Below are 23,006 nucleotides of genomic sequence, written 5' to 3' on the forward strand. Positions count from 1 at the left end.
AGTTCTTTGGCACAAAGGAGAAGCCACAAGATCTCCTGGAATTGCTTCCTGCTTCACTTCCAGGTGCCTGACTGCCTGGCATGGGCCAGATTTGGCTCAAGAATTTGTTTTTCAAAAGAGATGGGGCAGGGTGTGCGGTGTGCTGGCATTATTCTGGATTTTTAAGAGAAGGCCAAGACCCTCTCCGCTTCCCATCCCACCCCCATAATCCAGGGAGCCAGTTCCAAGAGACTGCCCAGGGCCAGTACGCCTGCGGATAGTAGGTCTTCACAAGCATGGGTGGGACGAGTGACTGTGATCATGGCCCCTGTGGGGAAGGGGTGGGGCCCTAGTACTTTCCAGAAAGGAGGAGGAGCGGTGGGGGCCTCTCAGGGGTTCAGTCTCCCTATCTCCCCCCACCCCCCACCCCCTACCCCTGCCGGGAAATTCCAGGGAGAAGCCAGCTTGTTAAGTCTTGGTTTCCAGCTTTCCCGAGTCAGGCAGCGGCCAAGCCTGCTCAGGCCCCGCCCTCTAGAAGCTGCCCCCCTCCACCTCTCAGCGCCTCAGGGAGGGACCCAGAGCTTGTGTTTGAGGTGAATCCAGAAGGAGGAACTTTCTTCAGGTTTCTGCTGGTGTCACCTGAGCAGCACTCCCCGAAGTTCACCCCACCTTGGAGTCAGGAGTCCAGTGGCGGGGTATCCAGCCGCAAGCCCCCATCCTGCCAAATCCACTCCCAGCATCCAGGACAAGAATGAGCCTCCATTTAGCAGGGGGTGGGGGACGAGGACACTGAGGCGAGGACACTGAGGAGGTGGGGGGAGTGGGCCCTGGGGCAGAACTGGGCCTGAGGGGGCACTGGCTCTGCTCACTTTCCTGGGACGGGGGAGAAGGGAGGGCGATGGAGCAGCAGAGTCTGGAGTCCTGGGAACCGCCTGGCCTTCTTGGCAGCTGAAAGCCCACCCCTCACAAGGCTGGGCGGGGGCGGGGGGGGGCAGCCTGTGTCCACGTGTCCCCATTAGACTTAGCCCAACAGAGGGCCATGGTGCAAGTTCATTGGCTGGAGGTGACCATTATCTCTTGGTACCTGGTCACCATGGTTTCCCCCTCCCTCCTCCTGCTTCCCGCTCACTCCTCCTCCCTCTGTCATCCCTCCTCCACCCTCCCTTTCCTTCCATTTCTCCCTCTCCTCTCTCCTCCTTCTTTATCCCTCCCACTGTCCCTCCCTCTGCCCTCCCCACCAAGCATTTATTGAGGAATCACTGTAAGGCAGACACCAGGAAAACAGGTGAATCAGGCCTGGTCACTGCCCTCAGGGTCTGGTGGGGAGACGGGAAAATCATGGCAACAGCGGAAGAGGTTCTGTCCCATCTGCGGGTAAAGGAAGAGAGGGCCAGGGACGTGCCCGAGGCTCAGAGCAGAGCAGGACTAGTCTCCTGGCTCCCAGTTCCAGTGATTTCACCTGCAGGTCACGGTGAATTGTGGGATTCCGCCTTAACCCTGGAGATGTTTGAGGAAGTGGGTCCAGAGAGGCTGCCTCGCCTATCTGAGGTTCACCCCTGGCTCCTCTGTTCCTCAGCCCAGTCCCCACTGGGGAGATACAGGGGAGTCATCTCCACCTGGATGTTAGGGCCAGGCCAGAGGATGGCGGTGCGTGCTGTGGCTTCCGTCTGCCTGGTAGTGTCCTTACCCACGTAAGCTCGATAGCCCTGTTGACTTCTCCAGTGGGAATACATTCAGAACCCAGTCAGATGAAGGTTAGACTCAAGCCTGGATGGCTACACGGGGTGGAAAGGGAAACTGGCCTTTGGGAGGGACCCGTCTTCTCTCTGGGATGGGTCAGCTGAGGTGCTGGACCTCTGGAGCAGGAGGAGGGGAAAGGCCAGTGGAGGAGGCTCTGCCAGCTCCGGGGTGGGGTGTGCATAGGGACCCTGCCCCACAGCCCCCACATGCAGAGGGACCCTGCCCCATAGCCCCCACATGCAGAGGGACCTTACCCCACAGCCCCCACATGCAGAGGGACCTTACCCCACAGCCCCCACATGCGGAGGGACCCTGCCCCACAGCCCCCACATGCAGAGGGACCCTACCCCACAGCCCCCACATGAAGAGGGACCCTGCCCCACAGCCCCCACATGCAGAGGGACCCTGCCCCACAGCCCCCACATGAAGAGGGACCCTGCCCCACAGCCCCCACATGCAGAGGGACCCTGCCCCACAGCCCCCACATGAAGAGGGACCCTGCCCCACAGCCCCCACATGCAGAGGGACCCTGCCCCACAGCCCCCACATGCGGAGGGACCCTGCCCCACAGCCCCCACATGCGGAGGGACCCTGCCCCACAGCCCCCACATGCGGAGGGACCCTGCCCCACAGCCCCCACATGCGGAGGGACCCTGCCCCACAGCCCCCACATTGCAGAGGGACCCTGCCCCACAGCCCCCACATGCAGAGGGACCCTGCCCCACAGCCCCCACATTGCAGAGGGACCCTGCCCCACAGCCCCCACATGCAGAGGGACCCTGCCCCACAGCCCCCACATGCGGAGGGACCCTGCCCCACAGCCCCCACATGCGGAGGGACCCTGCCCCACAGCCCCCACATTGCAGAGGGACCCTGCCCCACAGCCCCCACATGCAGAGGGACCCTGCCCCACAGCCCCCACATGCAGAGGGACCCTGCCCCACAGCCCCCACATGAAGAGGGACCCTGCCCCACAGCCCCCACATGCAGAGGGACCCTGCCCCACAGCCCCCACATGCAGAGGGACCCTGCCCCACAGCCCCCACATGCAGAGGGACCCTGCCCCACAGCCCCCACATGCGGAGGGACCCTGCCCCACAGCCCCCACATGCAGAGGGACCCTGCCCCACAGCCCCCACATGCGGAGGGACCCTGCCCCACAGCCCCCACATGCAGAGGGACCCTGCCCCACAGCCCCCACATTGCAGAGGGACCCTGCCCCACAGCCCCCACATGCAGAGGGACCCTGCCCCACAGCCCCCACATTGCAGAGGGACCCTGCCCCACAGCCCCCACATGCAGAGGGACCCTGCCCCACAGCCCCCACATGCGGAGGGACCCTGCCCCACAGTCCCCACACTGGCATTTGGGACAGGGGGTGCTGGGAGGCTGAGTATACTAGGCTGGCCCATTGGGAAGGTCCCTCCTGTGGTCTATTCTGAGTGACCTCCGGCTGTCTTCCCGGCAGCTGTCTCCCAGCCTCCCTGGGTTTCTCGCAGGGACAGGGCGTGCTCGAACACCCACTTTCCATCCTGCCAGGAAAGCCGGGCTCCCACCAGCCAGTGCCTCCGCTCCCTTCTCAGGCCTGGCGTTGCTTTGAATAGTTTTCGAACGTAGGACGTATGTTCCAGGCCTGTCGCTGTCCCTGCTGCTTCCCGCTGGGAGTAGGCCTCCCTAGATCACCTGCTCCATTGATCACTGGACAATATTTCCTGAGCAGGAGCCTCGTCGTGCCCTCCACAGCCTGGCCCCACATCCTCCCCCAGCGTCAGGTAGTGACGAGGGATAAACAAGACCCTACATACAGAGCAGTCCCAATAGTGCACAGTGTGAACACACAAAAAATGGAGGCGATTCTCACCTCCAGCATGACCCCGACCTAGGCAAGCGCCAATGTTTTCCCACCTCTCCCCTGTGTCACCTGATCTGGAGCGCCCGCCCTCCGTCTCAGAAGCTGTTGTCCCCGCGCTGCTCCCTCCCCATTATCTCCTGACTCCATCATTCCATGCGCCCCCTCTCCCCTCAACCTCCCGGCGGTGGGCTGCCTCTGAGGGAGCTGGTTTGGTGGGCTTGGTTTTGAGGTGTCCAGGATCAGGATCGGGCTCCTCTGGTGGCGGGGATGTCACCTTGTCTCAGTCTCTAGCACGGTGGACGCTCAGGAAATGCCTGGAATAAATGACCCACTCACACCCATATCTTCACAGCGAGACCTGCTACCTTCAAGGTTGTCTTGCTCTGGTGGCTGGAGAGGACAAGAGAGGGACACTCTGGGGGAGTGGGTGGGATGGCATGGCCGCAGCAGAGATGCCGAGGCTTCTGCGGAAATACTGAGCGGCTCCGGCCGGGTTAGGAAATGTGCAGACTGAGCAGTGGACTATGACACCGAATGATGAATGGGGATGGGCTGTGGTGGGTCTTGGGCACCGAGACAGGGAGCGAGTGAGGCCTGTGTGATGCAGGCAGGGGAGGGGCAAGTCCTGGAAATGTCTGACCAAGAGAATAACAGGCCGAGGGCCACACCTCACAGAGGGGAAGTTGGCTGTAAATCTAAAGCACAATGCACAGTCCTAAACCTCCTCCTATCACTCATTTCAGGTGCTTCTTGGTGTCTAACCTAAATCGTTTCTGCTGTAATCAAAGTCCAATTTGTCTCCTAGGAGTTGGAAAACAGCTGGCCAGGGCCCAGTGGCTGGAAAGAGATGTGGTTCTCCCGTTTCTGTCAGAGAGAACCCGCATATCTGGGGGAACAAGAGTGCGTTAGGGTTCTGGGCCAAGCTGGCAGGGCCCGGGGCACGTGCGGGCACCGAGGGCCTGCACTGATAGAGGCGCCCACCTGCAGGGGTGTGGGTTTGGGGTAATTTGAGCCCCTGTGGAATGAGAAGGCCTGGGTTTGTCCCGGAGGTGCTCCCCCCCCCGCCGCCCCACCTCCATTACTGGCATCACACTGTGTCTTTGAGAACCTTGTGGCATCTACGCAGGCATCTACCCTCCTGCTCCATTGTGAAGGGGCTGATAAAGGTCTCTGAGTCAGAGATAAGGGCTCAGGAGAAGAAAGATAAGATATTCAAAGGGGCACAGGAGACGAGGTTAAGGGGGGTCTCACTGTTTCTCACCCCAGCTTGTGGAGGTGCCCATCTGATACCCAGGGATCTGCCAGGAGCCAGGAGGCAGCAGGTGTCTGTTCCCTTCCAGGCTCCTGCTGAGACCATCCACAGGGTGGGGGAGTGGGCACCAGTTCCAGGCGGCCTTGTCCCCCGAGGGTCCTCCTCTGCGGTTGCTCTCGTCCCATTTCCCCCACCCGTCGTCCGCAGCAGCCCCTGAGGGAATCCCAGAGATGCCAGTCTCTGAAAAGGAAGGCTTTCCTTCCACAGGTCATTTTCCTCCCCCTGGGCTTCCAGGGCAAGTGGAACATTCCATTTAAAGGGTGAAACAGGAACAGGTGAGCTACAGTGCAGGCAAGAGAGGACTCAGAAACATAGGTGGGAGGGGTGCTGAGCCACTCACGCCGTCCACCGCCACCGCCGCCACCTCCCACCAGCCTTCTCAGGGGCTCCTGGCGACCCGTGCCCTGACCCCGAAATGCCAGCGCGGCGGGGTATGGCTCCGGGACTCCTACAGAGGCCAGGTAGGGGGACATCCTCTCAGAATGCCCTGTCCCTCCCATCTGGGCACCTTTACTTTCCCACCCCCCTGGGGCTGCCGTGTCCCACGATTCTGGGGGCACCGTTCACACTGAGCTCCTTGTGAATGGCACCCCCTGGGGTGGTGGCGAGGCTGGGAAGTCAGTGCCAGCTGATAAGTAGGAGGGCAGAACCAGACACTCTGCTGTGTTGTAGGCAAACAATGGGGACCTTTCCAGGAAGCTCGGGGGAGGGAGCTGCCTGTAAGAGGATCCCTGGTGGATGCTGCGGGGTAGCTTGAACAGGTTTCTGCGTTTGCTGCTGATTGCTTAATTAGACACCTACATAGTGCTCTCTGCTAATGACCACATCTCCCAGGGAGATGGCAGATAGAAGGGCGGGTAGCCTCGGAGTGCGGGGTGAAGGCCTAACGGGTAGCCCCTGGAGAATGGGGGCCGTGGAGGCTGAGCATCATGGGGTGTCCTTGGGCCAGTACAGATCATAGACTAGTGAAGGGAGGGGGTGTTTTCTCTCTGAGACTAAGAAGAGAGGCAGTGAGCTTGGGGTCTGTTTTTGTCTCCAATATTAACATCCTGTGTATATGAAAACACCTGGTTGCTCCTCCTCAGAGCACCTACCCCAGAAACATGCACACTCCTGAGCTCATCTGGCCTGAGGGGGTAGCTGGACACCAGGGATGACCCTCCCCATTTCTTAAGAGGGCAAACCACAGCCAGGAGTTTGGAGCTCCAGAAAATCCTCCGGAAATTCTGTTTCTTTGTTACTAATGATGAGCCCCACAAATCAGGGTTTTACGAAGATTCCCAGGTGATTCTAATGTGCAGCCAAGGTTGAGAACCACTGCCATCGACGGTCAGGCACCCTTCTGGGACTTGAAGCTCAGTTTGGATAACGAGCTGAGGGCCACGCTGCAAATGTTTCGGAGCTGCTCTGAAGCTATGCTAGAGGACGCTGAGGCAGGGGACTGGGGCCGCGGCTGGATTTAAGCGTGGCGATTATTCTGTGCCCACCCAGCTCATCTTCTGAGAACTGGGTGGTTAGATATGTGGGGCAGAGGCCTCGGCCCTCTCCTGGGTGAGCCAGCCAAATATTTACCAAAAGAAAGGTGCCAGGACCCAGGTAAACGTTGTGTTTGTGCTGCCCAAACAATGCCATGCTTCATGGGCTTCCCAACACCAAGCCCCGTGGGGAGGCCGGAGCCAGCCCCTGCGAAGGCCGGGGAAACACAGGACTGGTCATCTCGTGGGAGCCAGGGAGAGGCCACTGTGCCCTCGAATGTCTCTGGGACGCTGGCATCCTGGCTTTGGATCGTCTTTGCTCTCGTTTTCTCCGTCCCTGGAAGGCCTGAGTACATCCAGAGGATGGGCCTGTGAGGGACGGCAGGCAAGTAGAGCATGGGCTGTAGGCTGTCCGTCTCTTCTGCTCCTGATGGAAATGATAGAAATAACCATTTCTGTGGATTTCAGAGACAGGGGGAGGTTGGTGACCTACTGTCATGAAACTTTGGGCTGTAAGAAAAAGACTGAATTTTGAAGCTGGGTAGACCTAGGTTTGAATTTTGACTTTACCACGGTGTGATTGGGTGTAAATGAGCGAACCCTCTAATCATGAGTTCCCTGTGGCATCAAGTGGGATTTTAAGACCCATTTTGCCACAGGTGATTGTGAAGTTCTTTCCTATAAAGAAATAAAGCAATTACTTTTATAGCACAACCCTTATTCACGTTGGGAAGTAGGAAGAAAATGACTCAATTCAGTTTTATTCAATAAGCATTTTGAGCAAAGGTCTTTCCAGTTCCAAAGAGTCCATGCTTTTGTGTTTTTAAAAACCCTCTGAGCATCTCGGGAGGAAGAAATATTTGAAAGCTCTATTATATTTGGTAGCTGTCATTAGTTTTTAATTACCCACTCAGGAAGTCTTTTTCTGTTTAGTTCCAGAACAGGAAACATGGGTGGAAGCAGAAAATCATGCTCACAGCCCTCTTCACCAGCGGACAGGCTGCCTGGAAAGTAACGCACGCCTGGTTTATGCAAAGTTCAGGCGGCAGCTCAGGCCTGGGTGCTGGGGAGAGCGTTTCCGGCACCGGGTGGGAGGGCGCACTGCTCAGCACGGAGATTCCTCCTCAGCGTGCGAGGCTCCGGTTCTGGGACCACCACCATTTCCCTACCGCACGAGGCTAATGTTCCAGAGATTGGAATTAGGGGGAAACTCCCCGGGGGCCTCCTGATTTCCTTCTCCAAAGCACAGCCCCCTTTTTTGGAGCAGGTCTTGACTCTGACATCTTTCCTCTCCCTCCATGTTTGTTCCTGCGATCCAAGGCTTTGCACTCCTGTGCCCTCTTGCCCTGCTGCGTGTCTCAGACTGGCTTCTGTTCTGGATGGACCTTTCCCTGTATTCCAGCGGTTCTCAACCTGTGGGTCGCGACCCCTTTGGCGGTCGAACGACCCTTTCACAGGGGTCGCCTAAGACCAGCCTGAATATCAGATATTTACATTATGATTCATAACAGTAGCAACATGACAGTTATGAAGTAGCAACGAAAATAATTTTATGGTTGGGTCACAACATGAGGAACTGTAGTTAAAGGGCCAGAAGGTTGAGAACCACTGCGTGTATTCCAAACCATCACCAACAGGATGGGCGATAACAACCAGGCAACTGTTTGCAGGATTCTCACCAGGTGCAAGGCACTGGTGGAGGAGCCGAGGGGGAGGCAATACAGAGTCCTAGTCCTTAAGAAGCTTCCGTTTCCCTTCTGGAAATAAGCTTTACCCCAGTAAAAAGTTGGGTAAGTGTGCAAGGCTGTATAGAATGACAGTGGAGTGGTAGAGACAATGGCAAGAGCCATAGACAATGGTAGGGGGAGGACTAGTGAGGAGTGGGCTGAGGCACTTTGGTGAACAGGACCAGTGGGTTCTGGACACTGATTACTGTTGGGGTGAGAGTCTGGGGTGGGAGAGGGTGAATTAGAGTTGACCTGGCAGTTAGAAGCCTGATTGTGTTGGATGGTAAAAGTAGACATTGATAGAAGTCAGAGAACTTAGATGGGGAGCCCGTTAATGATGAAATGTTTTAAACATGCATGGATTACAATAGTCAAGCGATACAGAATGGTATTCAGTGAAAAGTTTCCCTCCTGCCCCACCTCGGATCTACCCGCTCCTTGGAGGTCACTGTTACTAATGTCTGCTGGTCCTTCCTGAGATGCTCTCAGCCAGTCTAGGCTGTGACCCATGGGCCAAATCCGGCTCGCCACCTGATTTTGTATGATCCACAAACCAAATAGGATATTTACAATTTTAAATGGGGGGGGGGGGGGGGGAGGAAGAGACAAATAAAGCTTTGTGACACATTAAAATTATATGAAATTCAAGTTTTAGTGTCCACAAGTAGAGTTTTTATGAAACAGCCATGCTAATTCATTTATACTCATTATTTATGCTCATTTATAATCATTTGTTTATACAATTAATTCATGCTCATTTCTTTATCTATTACCTGTGGCTGCTTTTGTACTACAAAGGCAGAATTGAATATTTGCAACAGAGACTATATGGCCAATGAAGCTGAAAATATTTACTATCTAACCTTTTTCATAAAAGTTTGCTGATCCCTGCTCTAGGCATTATAATCATACTAGAGGCCCGGTGCACGGATTCGTGCACTGGTGGGGTCCCTCAGCCTGGCCTGCGAGGATTGGTCCGAAACCAGCTCTCTGACATCCCCTAAGGGGTCCTGGACTTCGTGCAAGAGGGCGGTTCTCAGGTGACGCACCCTGGAATCGGGCTCCCTCCTCTCTGGTTCTGGGTGTATCACCCGAGAACCGCAGCTGCCAAATCACGGCAGCTCAGCAGCTCCTATGTTGAGCATCTGCCCCCTGGTGGTCATTGCGCATCATAGCTACCGGTTGGACGGTCGGACAGTTGCTTAGGCTTTTGTATATATAGATAGGTAGTTACCAATGATTTTTTTGTTGTTGTTGTTGTTTTTTTTTTTTGTTTGTTTTTTAATATATTTTATTGTTTTTTTACAGAGAGGAAGGGAGAGGGATAGAGAGTTAGAAAGATCGATGGGAGAGAAACATCGATCAGCTGCCTCCTGCACACTGCCCACTGGGGATGTGCCCGCAACCAAGGTACATGCCCTTGACCGGAATCGAACCTGGGACCCTTCAGTCTGCAGGCCGGCGCTCTATCCACTGAGCCAAACCGGTCAGGGCACCAGTGATTTCTTAACCCAAATGGTAGCATACTAAATTAATTGCTCTGCCCCTCATATCTTCCTTGACTTACCTTGGGGACTGTACCATAATATAGTTAGTCAGTGGGTGGTGAATCTTAATTTCATTTTAGACAAGGCAAAGACTACAGGTATATCTTGGGGATATTGCAGGTTCAGCTCCAGACCACCACAATAAAGCGAGGCGTGTAAATAAAGGAAGTTGTAATCTTTTTGCTGGTGGAGGGTCTTGCCTTCACTTTGGTTTTGTTTTTTAAATATATTTTATAATTTCAGAGAGGAAAGGAGAGAGAGAGAGAGAGGGAGAAACATCAATGATGAGAGAGAATCATTGATTGGTTGCCTCCTGCACGCCACCCACTGAGGACTGAGCTCGCAACCCCGGCATGTACCCTTGACTGGAATCGAACCCCGGACCCTTCAGTCCACAGGCTGAGGCTCTATCCACTGAGCCAAACCAGCCAGGGCTTGCCTTCACTTTGTAAAAGACTCAACACCAGTGAAGCTCATAAAGGGAGGTGTGCCTGTCATTCTGGGGAAATACTCATGGGACTGGAGCTTGGTGCCTGGAGGTGGAGATGTGGGAGACATCGGCAGCGAGGTCTGCCGTGCGAATCCGTGACCTTGGTCCGTAAATAAAGCTCCCCCTCTAGAGACACGAAGCGTTGCATTCTGAGTCCTGTGCAGTGACCCGTGACTGTTACTAGTCAGAGTGACATAAAGACAACGAACGAGAAACATTAAACCAACACCCGAAGGAACAGTAAATACTGAAGGCAATTCAGAGTTACCTTTTGAGTCAGAGGTAAAAGGGCGTGTGCATGGTAAACAGAGCCGGAGGGCGGTGGGTCTTCATTGAATGCCTACTGTGTGCTCCTGCTTTATACTTGTACCTTATTTAGTCGTCACTTTCTCCGGTAGTGCCATTTACCTCATTTTCCAACGGAGGCAACTGAGGCCCAGGAAAGTTAAGTGACTTTTTTCACAGTCAGTGACTCAAGTGAGTATCTACTTGTATCAAAACATGACTCCATCTGACATTTAAACTTTCTCTTTCCGTTCTACCACCCAAGATGCCAGATTGGGCCGGGAGTGCCTCCCCAGCTTTTTATATATTTTTTTATTGATTTCAGAGAGGAAGGGAGAGGGAGAGAGAGATAGAAACATCAATAGTGAAAGAATCACCGATCAGCTGCATCCTGCATGCTCCCTACTGGGGATGGAGCCCACAACCAGGGCATGTGCCTGACCAGGAATTGAACCGTGACCTCCTGGTTCATAGGTCAATGCGTAACCACGGAGCCACATTGGCCAGGCCCTCACCAGCTTTGATAAGCCATTTCATCTTCCTGGCCTCACTCAGTCCCTTATCAGCAAATGAGGTAATTGTCACCGTGATTTCCCTCCTCACTCTCACGTGGCCTGATTCTTATTACGGGTGGAACATTAGGGGAAGGAGTTGCTCGTAACAGCCAGACACAGGAGCTTGGAGGAGAGAAGGAGGGGCAGGAAGAGAAGGGGAGATAAGTGCGTTGAGCAATTATTATACTCCAACCAGTTATCTTGGCTCTGAACCTTAGCAGACTATTTATTATTCCTTGATGTGGAGGAAGAGTCTAGATTCTAGAAACTGCTTCTAAACTGGGACCTTGCTCATCATCCTTACTTCCATGACCCTGAGCGCCACTTCAGCACCTGGACTTAAATTGCTGGAGGGGCTGGGGTTGGGAGAGACCGGACCACGCCTGACAGGTCCCTCCCTGAGCTGCAGGGCTGTGCTCTGGTGTCTGGAGAAGCAGCAGCTAGAGGGCTGTCTGATGTTACAGAGCTGCAGGCAGGGTGAGGAGGGAGGGGAACAGGGCGGGCGGGCGGGTAAGCCATCAGACCAAGGGGCCAGGGTGTGAGTGTGTTTATATAGGACTCGGCCAACCTGCAGTTTCGGATTTCAGACCCTGCTTTATCGGGAGACTCCCTGGTTTTCAGTCAGTGCAGAGCAGGGAGACAGCTGACACCAGAGCCTTCCTTGGAAGGCTGGGAACTGCTGGGCTCCGGGCTCTCTCCGCTCCGCCTGCTCCCAGGAGCTGCATCCACCACCCTTGGCAGTTTTCTCGCATCTGGAGTAGTGTTTCGTTCCTTCCCAGTCAGCGGTCCGAGTCTTCCAGCATGGAAGGTAAAACCGGGTCCAGGGGGCCTGGGCTAGGAGACTACGGCTACCCAGCTAGCAGGAGGGGGCCAGGGAGAAGGATGCACATGCTGGGCAAAGAGGAGTGGCGTGTGTGCGTGTGTGTGTGTGTGTGTGTGCGCGCGCGTGTGTGTGTGTGTGTATGTATGTGTATGTATGAGAAAAAGAAAGAGAGAGAGAGAGAGAGAGAGAGAGAAGGCCCATATTGGGGCACGTCTATTATATTGAAAGCAAATCTTTTACTTCCTTTTTCTTTCCCCTCTTTCTCTCCTAACAAATAAGAATGTCCCATGAACGCCCATCTTCCTTTGGGGTCTCCAATGAAGAAGTTAGAGAAAATTTCTGGCGTCTAGAATGTGACTATTTCCTCACTGGGAAGCAGGGGCTGCAGAGGGAACGTGGGGACAGAGATGTGTGCGGAGATGTGTGCCCAGAGGACCGATGCCCTGGAGCCAGGCCTGGTTGAGCGGGCACTTGGGGACCCTCCTCACCAGCTAACCGGGAGTCCTGTAGCAGCTCGCGTGGTGGGAGGTGGAGCCAGTGTGAACCCCAGCGAGGTCTCCATGTGGAATTAGCTTGAACCAGCCTAAAGGGATTAGAGCCGAGAAGGGTCAAGCGACAGGAGCACTTTCTCCTAGTGCCTCGGCATGGGGCAGGGTGGAGGCCAGTGTGTGGAGCGGGTGGGGCTTGGCACTCTTCCCCAAAGCAGGCATTTGGGCGAGGAGCTGACAGATGGGTAAGGCTGGTTGAGCGTGGCGCTGTCTTCCCAGAGTTTGCGTGGTGTTCCTCAGTGGCCAGGAGCCGAGATCGAAGACGTGCTTCGTCTCGGGGGCGGGGCGGTGGGGGGGCTGGTGATGTCATTCCCCGTGGGCAGCCCGTGCTGTGAGGCAGGGTCTGGCAGGAAGGTGGGTGGGCCAGGCCAGTGGGACTCTGCCAGAGGCTGGAGGTGGCTTTGAAAAGCCCATTTGGGTGGTGAGACAAGCACTGGGAGCGTGTGGTGGAGCGAGCTGCAGGCAGGACACGGAGTGGCTGGAAAGGAGCAAGGAGAGGGGACCGAGGAGCCCACAGCTCCCAGACATTCCAAAGCCGCTGCCAACCAGGGGCCCCAGCTCCCAATATAGATGTCACCCAAAATAGTGAGCGCACCAGCGTGTGCTGCTGACTTCGGGAGATAACGAGAGAGATGGCTGAGCGGTGGTGCGGGCTGGGCAAAGTGCGCAGAAACACACTTCAGCGCAGGACATTGTCCAGTGCAGTTGAGTCTGCACAGCTATCTGTTAGGCAAAATAATTACTATTGTGCAGTCTGGTTACTTTGGGAACTAAGGGCATTTCTAAAAATTCGTTCTTATTTACATCATCAGCTGCTTCCAAATAGAATCCAGTGTCTTTGTGTATTTGATAGATGGTGTGGTGCATAGTTTTGGCCAACAGATAATAGTAACCCCTCCTTTATACAGTCATGTGGTGCTTTTAAGCCTGGAGTGCACTTCAGAGGTTCAGTTTAGCAGATGTCTATGGACCCCTGTTCTCCCTGAGGTCCTGTGGTATCTGTTTAGCATGCACAGCCGGGGAAGGCATGGTTCTGCCCTCAGAGATCTCACAGTCTAAGTGCAGTCCTATAAGGAAGACAGGAAGAATATCAGTCTTTCAACAGAGATGCGGAAACTGGAGCCAAAAGATGCAGAAGGGCAAGGATTAGGATCAAGATCCAACTCCTTTTTAAAAAAAAAATAGTTTATTGCCCGGCCAGTGTGGCTTAGTGGTTGAACCAGGAGGTCAGGGTTTGATTCCCAGTCAGGGCACATGCCCGGGATGCGGGCTCAATCCCCCGTCTTTCTAATCATTGATGTTTCTATCTCTTACTCCCTCTCCCTTCCTCTCTGAAATCAATAAAAATATATTTTAAAATAAAAATATTTTTTAAAACAGTTTATTGATTTTTTTTTAGAGAAAAGAGAGGAAGGGAGAGAGCGAGAAACATTGATGTGAGGGTGCAACATGGATGCGAAAGTGCAACATTGATCTGCTGCCTCCTGCAAGCCCCCTACTGGGGATGGAGCCCGAAACCTGGGCATGTGCCCTGGACCAGGAATTGAACCTGCAACCTCCAGGTGCACAGGACGCCGCCCAACCAACTGAGCCACACTCAGCTCCTAATCCAGTGCTTTTTGTGTTTCCCCTGCGCACCACCATATGTGTCAACTTCCTTCTACCTCTTCATCCCCCACACTTTTCCTGCTGAGTAATGAGCAAGAGCAATAATCAGTGGAAGGCAGAGGTGAAACTCCCCCCTGGAACGGAGTCAGTCCTCCCTGGGCTTCTCATTGTGCACCTGGAAGGGCAGCAGTGGGCCTGGGTCTGTGATGTGTGGATCTGATGCTGCCACTCCCCAGGGACGGCCTTTATAGCTCACATAATGCTTAACTCGGGACAGACTGGCTTCCCCCCTGAATTATCTGCACAGGGGCGGGAGCTGTAAAACTCAGGGGCTCCCTGGAGGTAGCTGCTCCCTGAACACTGGATTTAGAAAACAACCACCAACATTTATTCAGGTCTTTGTAGCTGACAGAGTGGATTTACCTACGTGAAGAATAGCGTATGCTTCTTGATTCCCCCTTCCCGCCACGTCTGCCCGGCCTAGGTGTCCTGGGAAGGTCCCGATCCCAAAGCTTAGGGTCTTCCTCTGGATTTTTAGGCTTAAGCTGAAAGGGGCATCGAGAGGCCAATCTGGCCCAGTGATGATCACATTTTGGTGTGTGACAGAGTTTTCGCCAGTCTTAGGTGAAATGACAAAAACAGGGAGAGCACACTGATTTTTTTTTTTTAAAGCAAAATGTATTTAGTTTAGAGGATTTTTGGGGGGGTAAGCAGGGGATATATTCAAATATTCTGAGGTTATGGCTTTCTTATTCTTTTCATGAGCTGATGGGGAGAGTCAATAGTAGTTGGCCTTTTTAAATGTCCTTATTTGGCAAATTTAAAAATTGGCAAACTTTTAATGGTTCCTTAAATTTCATTCTTTTGAAATTTAACTGGTTCATGAAATCCAAAAATTTTCCTCCAGGCAGGCCCTTCTCCAGACAGACGAGAATCTCCCTGATAAGGGCTCTTTGGGGAAAGTTCCAGAAAACTTGGATTCTGATCTTGTCTTGACTGTTCTTTCCCTCCTTGGATCATGATAAACTCAAGTTGTCTTGGTTTCCCCATTTTTAAGTTGCGGGAGGTTCCTACCTTCAGAACAAGGCCATGGGCAAAGGAATGCGCTCTCACTTCTTCCCCTTTGTCAGAGAGACTGACACTCTCCCTTTTTGGAGAGGCTTGGGGTCAGGCCTTGCCGGCTCCTGTTCCTGTAGTTATCTTTTGGGAGTGATGAATGTCACCTTCAATCTTTGGAAAGCTGCGGGGGTGGGGGTGGGGGGGTTGTGGATTGGATTATGGGAGCAGTATGAGGTATAGTTCACATTCAGGGTCTTGGTGTCCATTTGGAAACACCTTTGTAACCAGATGGTCAAGGGTCAAGGGCATTTAAACATCTTGCTGTCAGTTTTTGAAATGATGGATTTTGCCCTAACTGGTTTGGCTCAGTGGATAGAGCATCGGCCTGTGGACTGAAGGTCCTGGTTTTGATTTTAGTCAAGGGCACGTTCCTCAGCTGCAGGCTCAATCCCCAGCCCTGGTTGGGGTGTGTTCGGGAAGCAATGTGTCTCTCTCACATTGATGCTTCTCTCTGTGTCTCTCCCCCTCCCTTCCATTCTCTCTAAAAATCAATGGAAAAATATCCTTGGGTGAGGATTAACAAAACAAAAAGGAAGAGAGAGAGAGAGAGAGAGAGAGAGAGAGAGAGAGAGAGAAAGAAAGGAAAGAAAGAAAGAAAGAAAGAAAGAAGAGAAGGAAGAAAGGAAGGGCAGATCTTCCTGAGCTCTCAATTGGAGCTTTTCTAGATCTGGAGGCTCCCAGAGGCTTAAGTGTCTGAGTTGTTGGCCTTCTGAGGAGTCAGGCCTGGAATAGCAACAAATAACAAGTATGTGGGAATCCCCAGGCAGCCCCAGCTGCCAGCCTGAGACACGTGGTTGTGTTGCACATGTGTGCAGACTTGCAGGAGAGAAATCGTTTAGGGAAAATTCGTTTGAAATCACCCTAGAAATTGAATAGATGCTCTTTTTGAGATTTATCCAAGACCCTTTGTCGAGTAACACTCCCTCCACGTTCTGCGTGGAGTAGGGTTCGGTACCTGAAAGAGGAGCCGCACAGCAAATGAGAGAAAAAGACACGAGATAATTTTGCAATATTGGGGGACCAGGCGGGCAAGTCCAGAAGGACTTCCACTGATCTCAGGCCGCTCTAAGCTTTTATTTGATCTGGGGTAGCCCTAGGGTCAGCTAGTGAAGACAATGAATGGACTCCGGCACCCTTTTCCTGATCTGGAAGTCCAAGCCCAGGGCATGAGATTCTCCTCGCCAAGAGGTTTCTGGAAGGTGAAAGGCCAGTATAGCAGCATAGCCCTTAAGAGTACTGCTACGGGAAAGCTTACAGCTGTGACTGATGACAGGTACTATGGACCTATTCAAATTAGCTGAGGGAAAAAGACAACTCGAGAAAGGATCCAAGAAGTGCGGGTGGAAGATCTCTGCCATCGGTTATCTGATGGCTCCACCTAAGTTTGGGGCAGGTGAGTGACGGTGACAAGGCAGTGGTTCTTAGCCTATTTCTGATCCCAGTGATGGTGGCTTTCCCCAGGGAGGCGTTAATGAGAACTTTGTCCTAAGTTGGGACACAGAGACGTGGAGTACAGTCAAATTCTTGGAGATGGGATCTCTTCCGAGATGGACAACCCAATAGGACAGAAGGTGTTAACCATTTAACATGGCTTTTTCTGACGGTAAAGTTCAACAGAGACATGACTGGGCTCTTAAAGATGCCCCCATCCCTTCATGGTGAGGTTACTCATCTGGCTGCAAGATCTTGGGTAAGTCATTTCCTCTCTGGGCCTCAGATTTCCCGTCTGTAAAATGAGGGCGTTAAAATTGATCGCCACCATCCTATTTGTTTAGCTGTGCATGCCTCAGCCTTAGAGGCAGACAGTCGGGCCTTTCCCAGAACTTGAGGTAGACTTTGACGTTGCAAGAGGAGAGTCTACTATCGTTTTAAGAATTGCAGGCCTACTTACTGTCCAACAATTGCATGTCTGTTGGAAGAGTCGCTGCAGGTGGCAGCATGAGACAGGTCTTCTCCACACAGCAGATACACAGGCTTTTGTAACCAAGAGATCTGAGGACAGCAATTGCCCAATATTGTTCACAGTTATTGGCCAGGGCTGGGTTCCCATTTTAAAAGCCTCCTGAGGCCATGAAACACATCAGGAGAAACACGCCAAACCTGTTCCACTGTGTGTTGGATGTGATGGTTTCTCACCCCAGAACTTCCCGTCTTCATCATCTCCCTCACAGCATCTTTCCCTTTCTTCAGTTCCCACAAACGTTGGCCCCTTCCACCCGTTAGCATTTCCCAAGGCTCAGCCGCCTATTCCCCCTGGGAATGACTCCGAGGAGCAGGTAGCACAGATGAGGCTGTGGGTGATGAGGTGGAGAGAGGGCTGGAAGCGAATGAGGTGGGGAGTTGGGAGGCACGTATGTTAGGAATCCTCAGGCATGTCTCTACCTGAAGTCCAACCCAATAGCAGTGCTCTGCCTCTGCCAGCTCGCTCGGGTGGGAAAGCAGTTGCTCCTTAAGGGCTGTGGGCTGGCCCTTGGATCATCTCCCTGCCCCAGGCCAACTCGAGTTCCAGGGAGCTGGCTGCAGGCTGCAGGAATCCAGGGACCCAGGAGAGACCCGGATTGTGATGGGGCAAGTGCTCTGCTTGGCTCTCAGCATCTTGAGTTTAAATAACTCTGGTGGCTCTCCTGAAACCCCCGTCTACAGGGGCTGGGGGAGCAGCAGAGACAGCTCCAGCTGGTCATCTGAAACCGTTGGGGCCCGTGGGGTTCAGAACGGTGACACGGGACACGTACTGTGATTACCTAAAACCTCCAGCCCCGTCTGGAGCAGCTCCCAAACCAAATATGTTCATATTTCCACAGCGTGACCTATTTAAAGAGCCACGTACCTGGGATAAGTGAAAGGCTATAGAGTCTCCTGCCAGTTCAGGTCATGCTTTGCTGCTAACTGGGGTCAAGTCATGTTGGGTTCTGCCACCAGGTGAGAAAAAAGCTTTCCCTTTTCAGGTGCTTGTGGATTTGGGAATGCGAACGAGTTCTGAACTGCCTCCCAAATCCCATCAGGTGCAGTTAGCCTTCCCATTTCACAGATGAGGAAGCGAGGGCTCAGAGAGGGGCAGGACTTGCCTGTTGCCATTCAGCCGATGTGTGATTCCAGCCCAGGTCCGTCGCCTCCAGAGCCAGGCTTCTTTGTGGGGCTGTGGCACACTTACCTCTCTAGGAGCGAGTGGAGGAGAGTCCAGGGTGGGGGTGGGAGCTCTGATTAGGGAGGCACTTTCTGTACACCTGATAGGTTTCATGTGTTTACACATTGACTTCTGGAATCCCATAGAGCAGCGGTTCTCAACCTGTGGGTCGCGACCCCTTTGGCGGTCAAACGACCCTTTCACAGGGGTCGCCTAAGACCGTCCTGCATATCAGATATTTACATGACGATTCATAACAGTAGCAACATTACAGTGATGAAGTAGCCACGAAAATAATTTTATGGTTGGGTCACAACATGAGGAACTGTATTTAAAGGGCCAGAAGGTTGAGGACCACTACCGTAGATTCTCAGAAGAGAGAAAGCTAAAGTTCAGTCAGCATCTTGGCTTCAAGATGAATCCAGCTGGTTTTGTGGGGACTGTGAGAGCCAGGAACAGTAGAGTCATGCTAGGTGTAGTGAGAAAAGCAGCACCTGTAGGGGGACACCCCCATCCCTGTGAAGAGCCCTGGGATGCACAGCCCTCCCTGCCAGGAATCTTGCCTGAAGTAGGCACCGGTCTTGAGAGGAGGACTGTCCGGAAGGATCACAAACCCCCGGATAAGGATGATGTTGATGTGCAGCTGGAAAGAAGGAAAATTCAATTAGGGGGTTTCGCTGCTCTTCATGAGTGATGTGAAAAAGGTCAAGGGAAGTACTAATTCGATATGCTGGACACACACCATGTGCTTTTAATACTTTATTGGGAGGATGGACAATACTTTATTGGGCCTGCTGTCTGGGCAACGGCATAGGTAACTCCTCTCCCCCTACATTCTAAGTGCTGTTAGAAGGCAACTGCCATTTCGGGGTCATCTCTTGGATCATATAAGATATGAACTCTTAATATCCAGGCCCGCGTGTCCATGGTGTTGCTATGTGGTAAGGAGCTCGGTGCTGTGTCCTGCACTCGGAAGATACCCATTAGGAAGGATGGTAGGTTAGTTGCCATAGGAACAAGGAACATCTGCTCTAGCCAACTAGAGAATGGATGGGGGGAATATTCTTAAAGGGACCATTAGCTCATGAAATGGATGCCAGGAAAGTAGGTTTTCCTAAGAAGACCGGAGGGCCAGATCAGACCCTTTGGCCTGTGAGACTGTGAGGCTCTGAGGCAGCAAACCCACCCTTGCTGTAGAGAGCGCAGGAGAAGGAACACAGGGTTGTCCTCCCCTGAGAGGCGGCTGTCCTGTGGGACGTGTGCCAAGCTCTGTCTGCTTGTTGGTTCAGATCTTTCCAAGCCTGTCCGTCAGCAGTGCTCACCTGCGCCTTCATTAGGGATCTCAGCTCACCTACGGCCCCACTTTCCTCCTAAACCCCTCAGGGCTTTTCTAAATCTCATGGTAGAAACTGATCTGCTTTCTCCGACCTTACCCTTTATCCCGTCCTCTCAGCAGCCTGTCTGTAGGCCAGCCGAGGTCTCCCAGCACGGTCTTCTGCTGCCTTTGGGCACACCTGCCACTCCTTCCCCTTTCCTTTCACCTTCCTGGTCTTCCTTGTGCCAACCGTGCCTGCGGAGCTGAGATGTTGGGTCCTTCAGAAGTCATCGTGGTCATCCTGGCCCTCCCCGTGCAGCTGGGACTCCTGAGCACCTGCTACCGAAAGCGCTCAGAGCAGCCTGATCCCCGGAGGGGGTTTTATGGTAAAGTCAGAGAGACATGGCCGGACCACCGGCACCTACTGGGACCAAGAAGCCGATGCCTCACATGTGGTCTTGCTGTTTTATTCCTCTCCGGCGCTGGCTTCACTCTTGCTCTCCCTGCAGAGGCCTTGCGACCTCCCGGTCAGTCTCCAGGGTAGGGAAGGTGGCCTCCGGCAGCTCCCTTGTGTGCACGTCACCTGGAGAGAAGGGATCTCTTTTCTCTCAATCCCAAATCTCATCTCTGGCAAGGGGTTTGGCTGAGCTGGGCTCAGCTGGCTAGCCATCACCAAGAGAGTGTGTCAGCCTTTAGAACATGGCTATTTCCACTGCAGCTATGCCGGTATCGGGGTGAGGGCAGCTTCTAGAAAGGGGTAGGCACTTTCTACTATGGTAACATTAGCCCTTCTTGGACCTCCAGCCAAGCTTAAGGAGTTTGGTGTGGCGAGTTTACACACCCCCAAACCTCTTGTCCAGTTCTCTCCTTGCTTGACCCTGGGGACGAACAAGACCTAGTAGGTAGCGGGCAGCGTGGCTGAAGGAGCCCCGGGCATGGCTGTGGTGTCATTGCCACTCCCTGTGAGGAGGGAAGGCATGGGACCTGAACCTCGAAGGCCACTCAGGCCCCTGCCTCACCCATGGTAAGATCTATTCTTCTAGTAAAGTCCTTCCTAGGAGATTTCATTGTCTCGTCAGACACCAGGGAGTCAGCATCCAAAAGCTCATCACTGTCTGTGATTCAGTCATTCATAACATAATTGAACCCACTGTCCCTCATTCCACCTCGGGCTCATGAGGGTGACCATCTTGTTTAGGTTAGGATCCACTTAGTGACTATGAAGTCATCCCCTTTGCTTCAAACCCCAGAGCAGAGGAGAGACGAACTGAGGGGTCGATTGTATAATCTCTTCATGATGCTGAACCCCGTTTTCTTTATGTATCCTTCATGCCTTATCCCGCCAAGCCTCTCACCCCGCCCGGTGTAATGGCAGCCACGGAGCAGAAGTGCTGGGGCTGGGCGGGTGGGAGGCAGGCCCACTTGGCTGTGCTCTGCCAGGGCGTGTGGGAGAGGACCGGAGAGCTGAGCACTTCCCTCTGATCTTGCCTGACGCCCCTGGAGGTGGGGGTGTCTCTGGGCTATTTCTGTAACAGAGCACGTTTGCAGCCAGCCGCAGAGGAGGTCAAACTCTGGGCGCGGGGCTGGAATGTAGGGGGCCAGGCGGCTGGGGGAGCTGCGGTTTCACCCCTTCTGGCAGCTTGGAGGGCCCCTGCCGTGCCCTTTGGGGAAGGTGGGGTTCCCCACAGCAAAGGGCATGGGTGGGGAGGGCCTGGGCCTGGTGGTGGGTAATGGTGATGGTGTCATGCACTGGGGGCGGGGAAGGCATGCAAAACACAAATCCCCCCCCCCCCCCCCCCCCCCCCGTGCAGTGAGGGGGAGGGATTTAATTCCAAGGGGTGGGGGCTCTAATTCTTGCTCTCAGCCATGAAACAGCTCAGGTCCGGCAAAGCACTGTGTGAAGGGAGAGAGACAGTGAGACAGTGCTAGGGCAGGGCCAGGGGGCTCAGATGAGCACCGGCGAGTGTGCGACAAGGTCAGGGATACTGACAGGCGTGGGGCCAGCTTCCCGTGGAGCGATGCCGCCCGGCCCCTCACCTGCACTGGCCCTCCCAGGGTCCTGTGTAATTTGTATTGGCAGTCTCTCTTTTTTGTATGAGGACACCCCACATTGAATGGGCTGTGGGGCCCACAAACCCTGGCTCTGCACTTGCAGCAGCACCTACTCCCCCCTCCTCTCCTCGCTGCCACTTCACACAGCCCTTTCCTCTGCTCTCCGGCATCTTCTGGGTCGAACTCCTGGTCGAACAATTTGCATATGAGGCTTTTATTATATAGGATTGCCCGCTCCAGCTCTGCCTTTGTTACAGAAGGGCTATCGGGGCTACACCTGAGGCTGCTTGACCTTTGACCAGCCTGCCCTTGGCCTGCTCCTCTGCAGCCCCCTACATGTAATCTGCTGGCTTTGTCACTTTTTCATGCTCTGGGTCCTCCTGAACCCACACCTCTGAAGTGGGCAGATGGCTCCGGGTGGGAATCAGCCCTGGAGAGGGGCTTCCCGGAGAACCGGAACCACTCAGGACTCCGTGGCCTCTTTTGTCCTCTCTTTGACTCTAGGGGCAAGATGAGGCCCTGTCTCATGTCCAGTGGGTCTCAGGGGCAAGCACTGGGCCATGTTATATATAGTGGATGGGTACAGCGAAAGCACTAGAACTTGTCTTCCCAGTTAACTCCAGTGATGCAACCCCAGTGATGTAACCCCAGAACTGACTTGCTTTTTTTTTTTTTTTAAGACAGAAAGATTACCTGTGAAATATATATTTCAGAGAGGAAGGGGAAGGGAAGGAGAGAGAGAGACATCAATAATGAGAGAGAATCATTGATTGGCTGCCTCCTGCACAACCCCCACTGGGGATGGAGCCTGCAACCTGGGCAGGTGCCCTGACCGGGAATCGAACCTCTTGGTTCATAGGTCAATGCTCAACCACTGAGCCATGCTGGCCGGGCGAACTGACTTGCTTTTTAACTTCCAAGTGTGATGTGACACAGGAAAAATTCCCCACCAGGTCACGGAGTGCTGGGGGCAGACCTCCCTGAGTTTACAGGTGTGGATTATTCTGACTCCTCGGGAAAAGGAAGTGGGAGGTGGCGTAAGGGCGTTACAAACTAGATTTAATGTCCAGTGCCATCTTGATGGATAACTTCCTTAGGAGCAATTATTACGCATCCATCTTCATCTGCCAAAGTGCCGAGGGGTTCTATCGTCACTAGCAGGCCATTGCTTCCCATGAGTGGACAGTCCAAGGCAGGGGCAGGTAGGAATTATTACTGACATTTATTGAGCACTTACGAGGTGCCCCGACCTCTCTTGAAATCTTTGCTTGTATCATCTCATTTAATCCTTTGAAAAAACCCACGAAGCAGGTTCTTATATTAATGCTTTTTGCAGCTGGGGAATGAAAGCAGAGGGAGATTAAGTCACTCACCCAGAGCCCCTTAGGTGGTAACTGGTGGAGCCAGGATTTCAACTGGGGCAGTCTGACTCTAGAGCCAACAATCTCAAGGCCAG

General features: G+C 53.6%; 1 protein-coding gene across 5 annotated transcripts in view; it reads left to right on the forward strand.

Annotated features, from left to right (window-relative positions):
* PLEKHA6 (pleckstrin homology domain containing A6) overlaps positions 1–23,006 on the forward strand; it is a 135,286-nt gene that overhangs the window by 51,327 nt on the left and 60,953 nt on the right. Inside the window, exon 1 of one of the 5 annotated variants that reach the window (XM_070397063.1) lies at positions 5,216–5,344. The exons of 3 other annotated variants lie outside the window; for them this stretch is intronic. The gene's annotated coding sequence lies outside the window, so the exon portion shown is untranslated. Of the gene's footprint in view, positions 1–5,215; positions 5,345–11,687; positions 11,770–23,006 lie in introns of those variants that run through there. One more of the 5 variants, XM_070397064.1, reaches the window with a different exon arrangement.

This window comes from Myotis yumanensis, unplaced genomic scaffold (assembly GCF_028538775.1).
Source record: "Myotis yumanensis isolate MYYU_CA2020_CCGP unplaced genomic scaffold, mMyoYum1.0.hap1 SCAF_17, whole genome shotgun sequence".
NCBI classification, from domain to species: Eukaryota; Metazoa; Chordata; class Mammalia; order Chiroptera; family Vespertilionidae; genus Myotis; species Myotis yumanensis.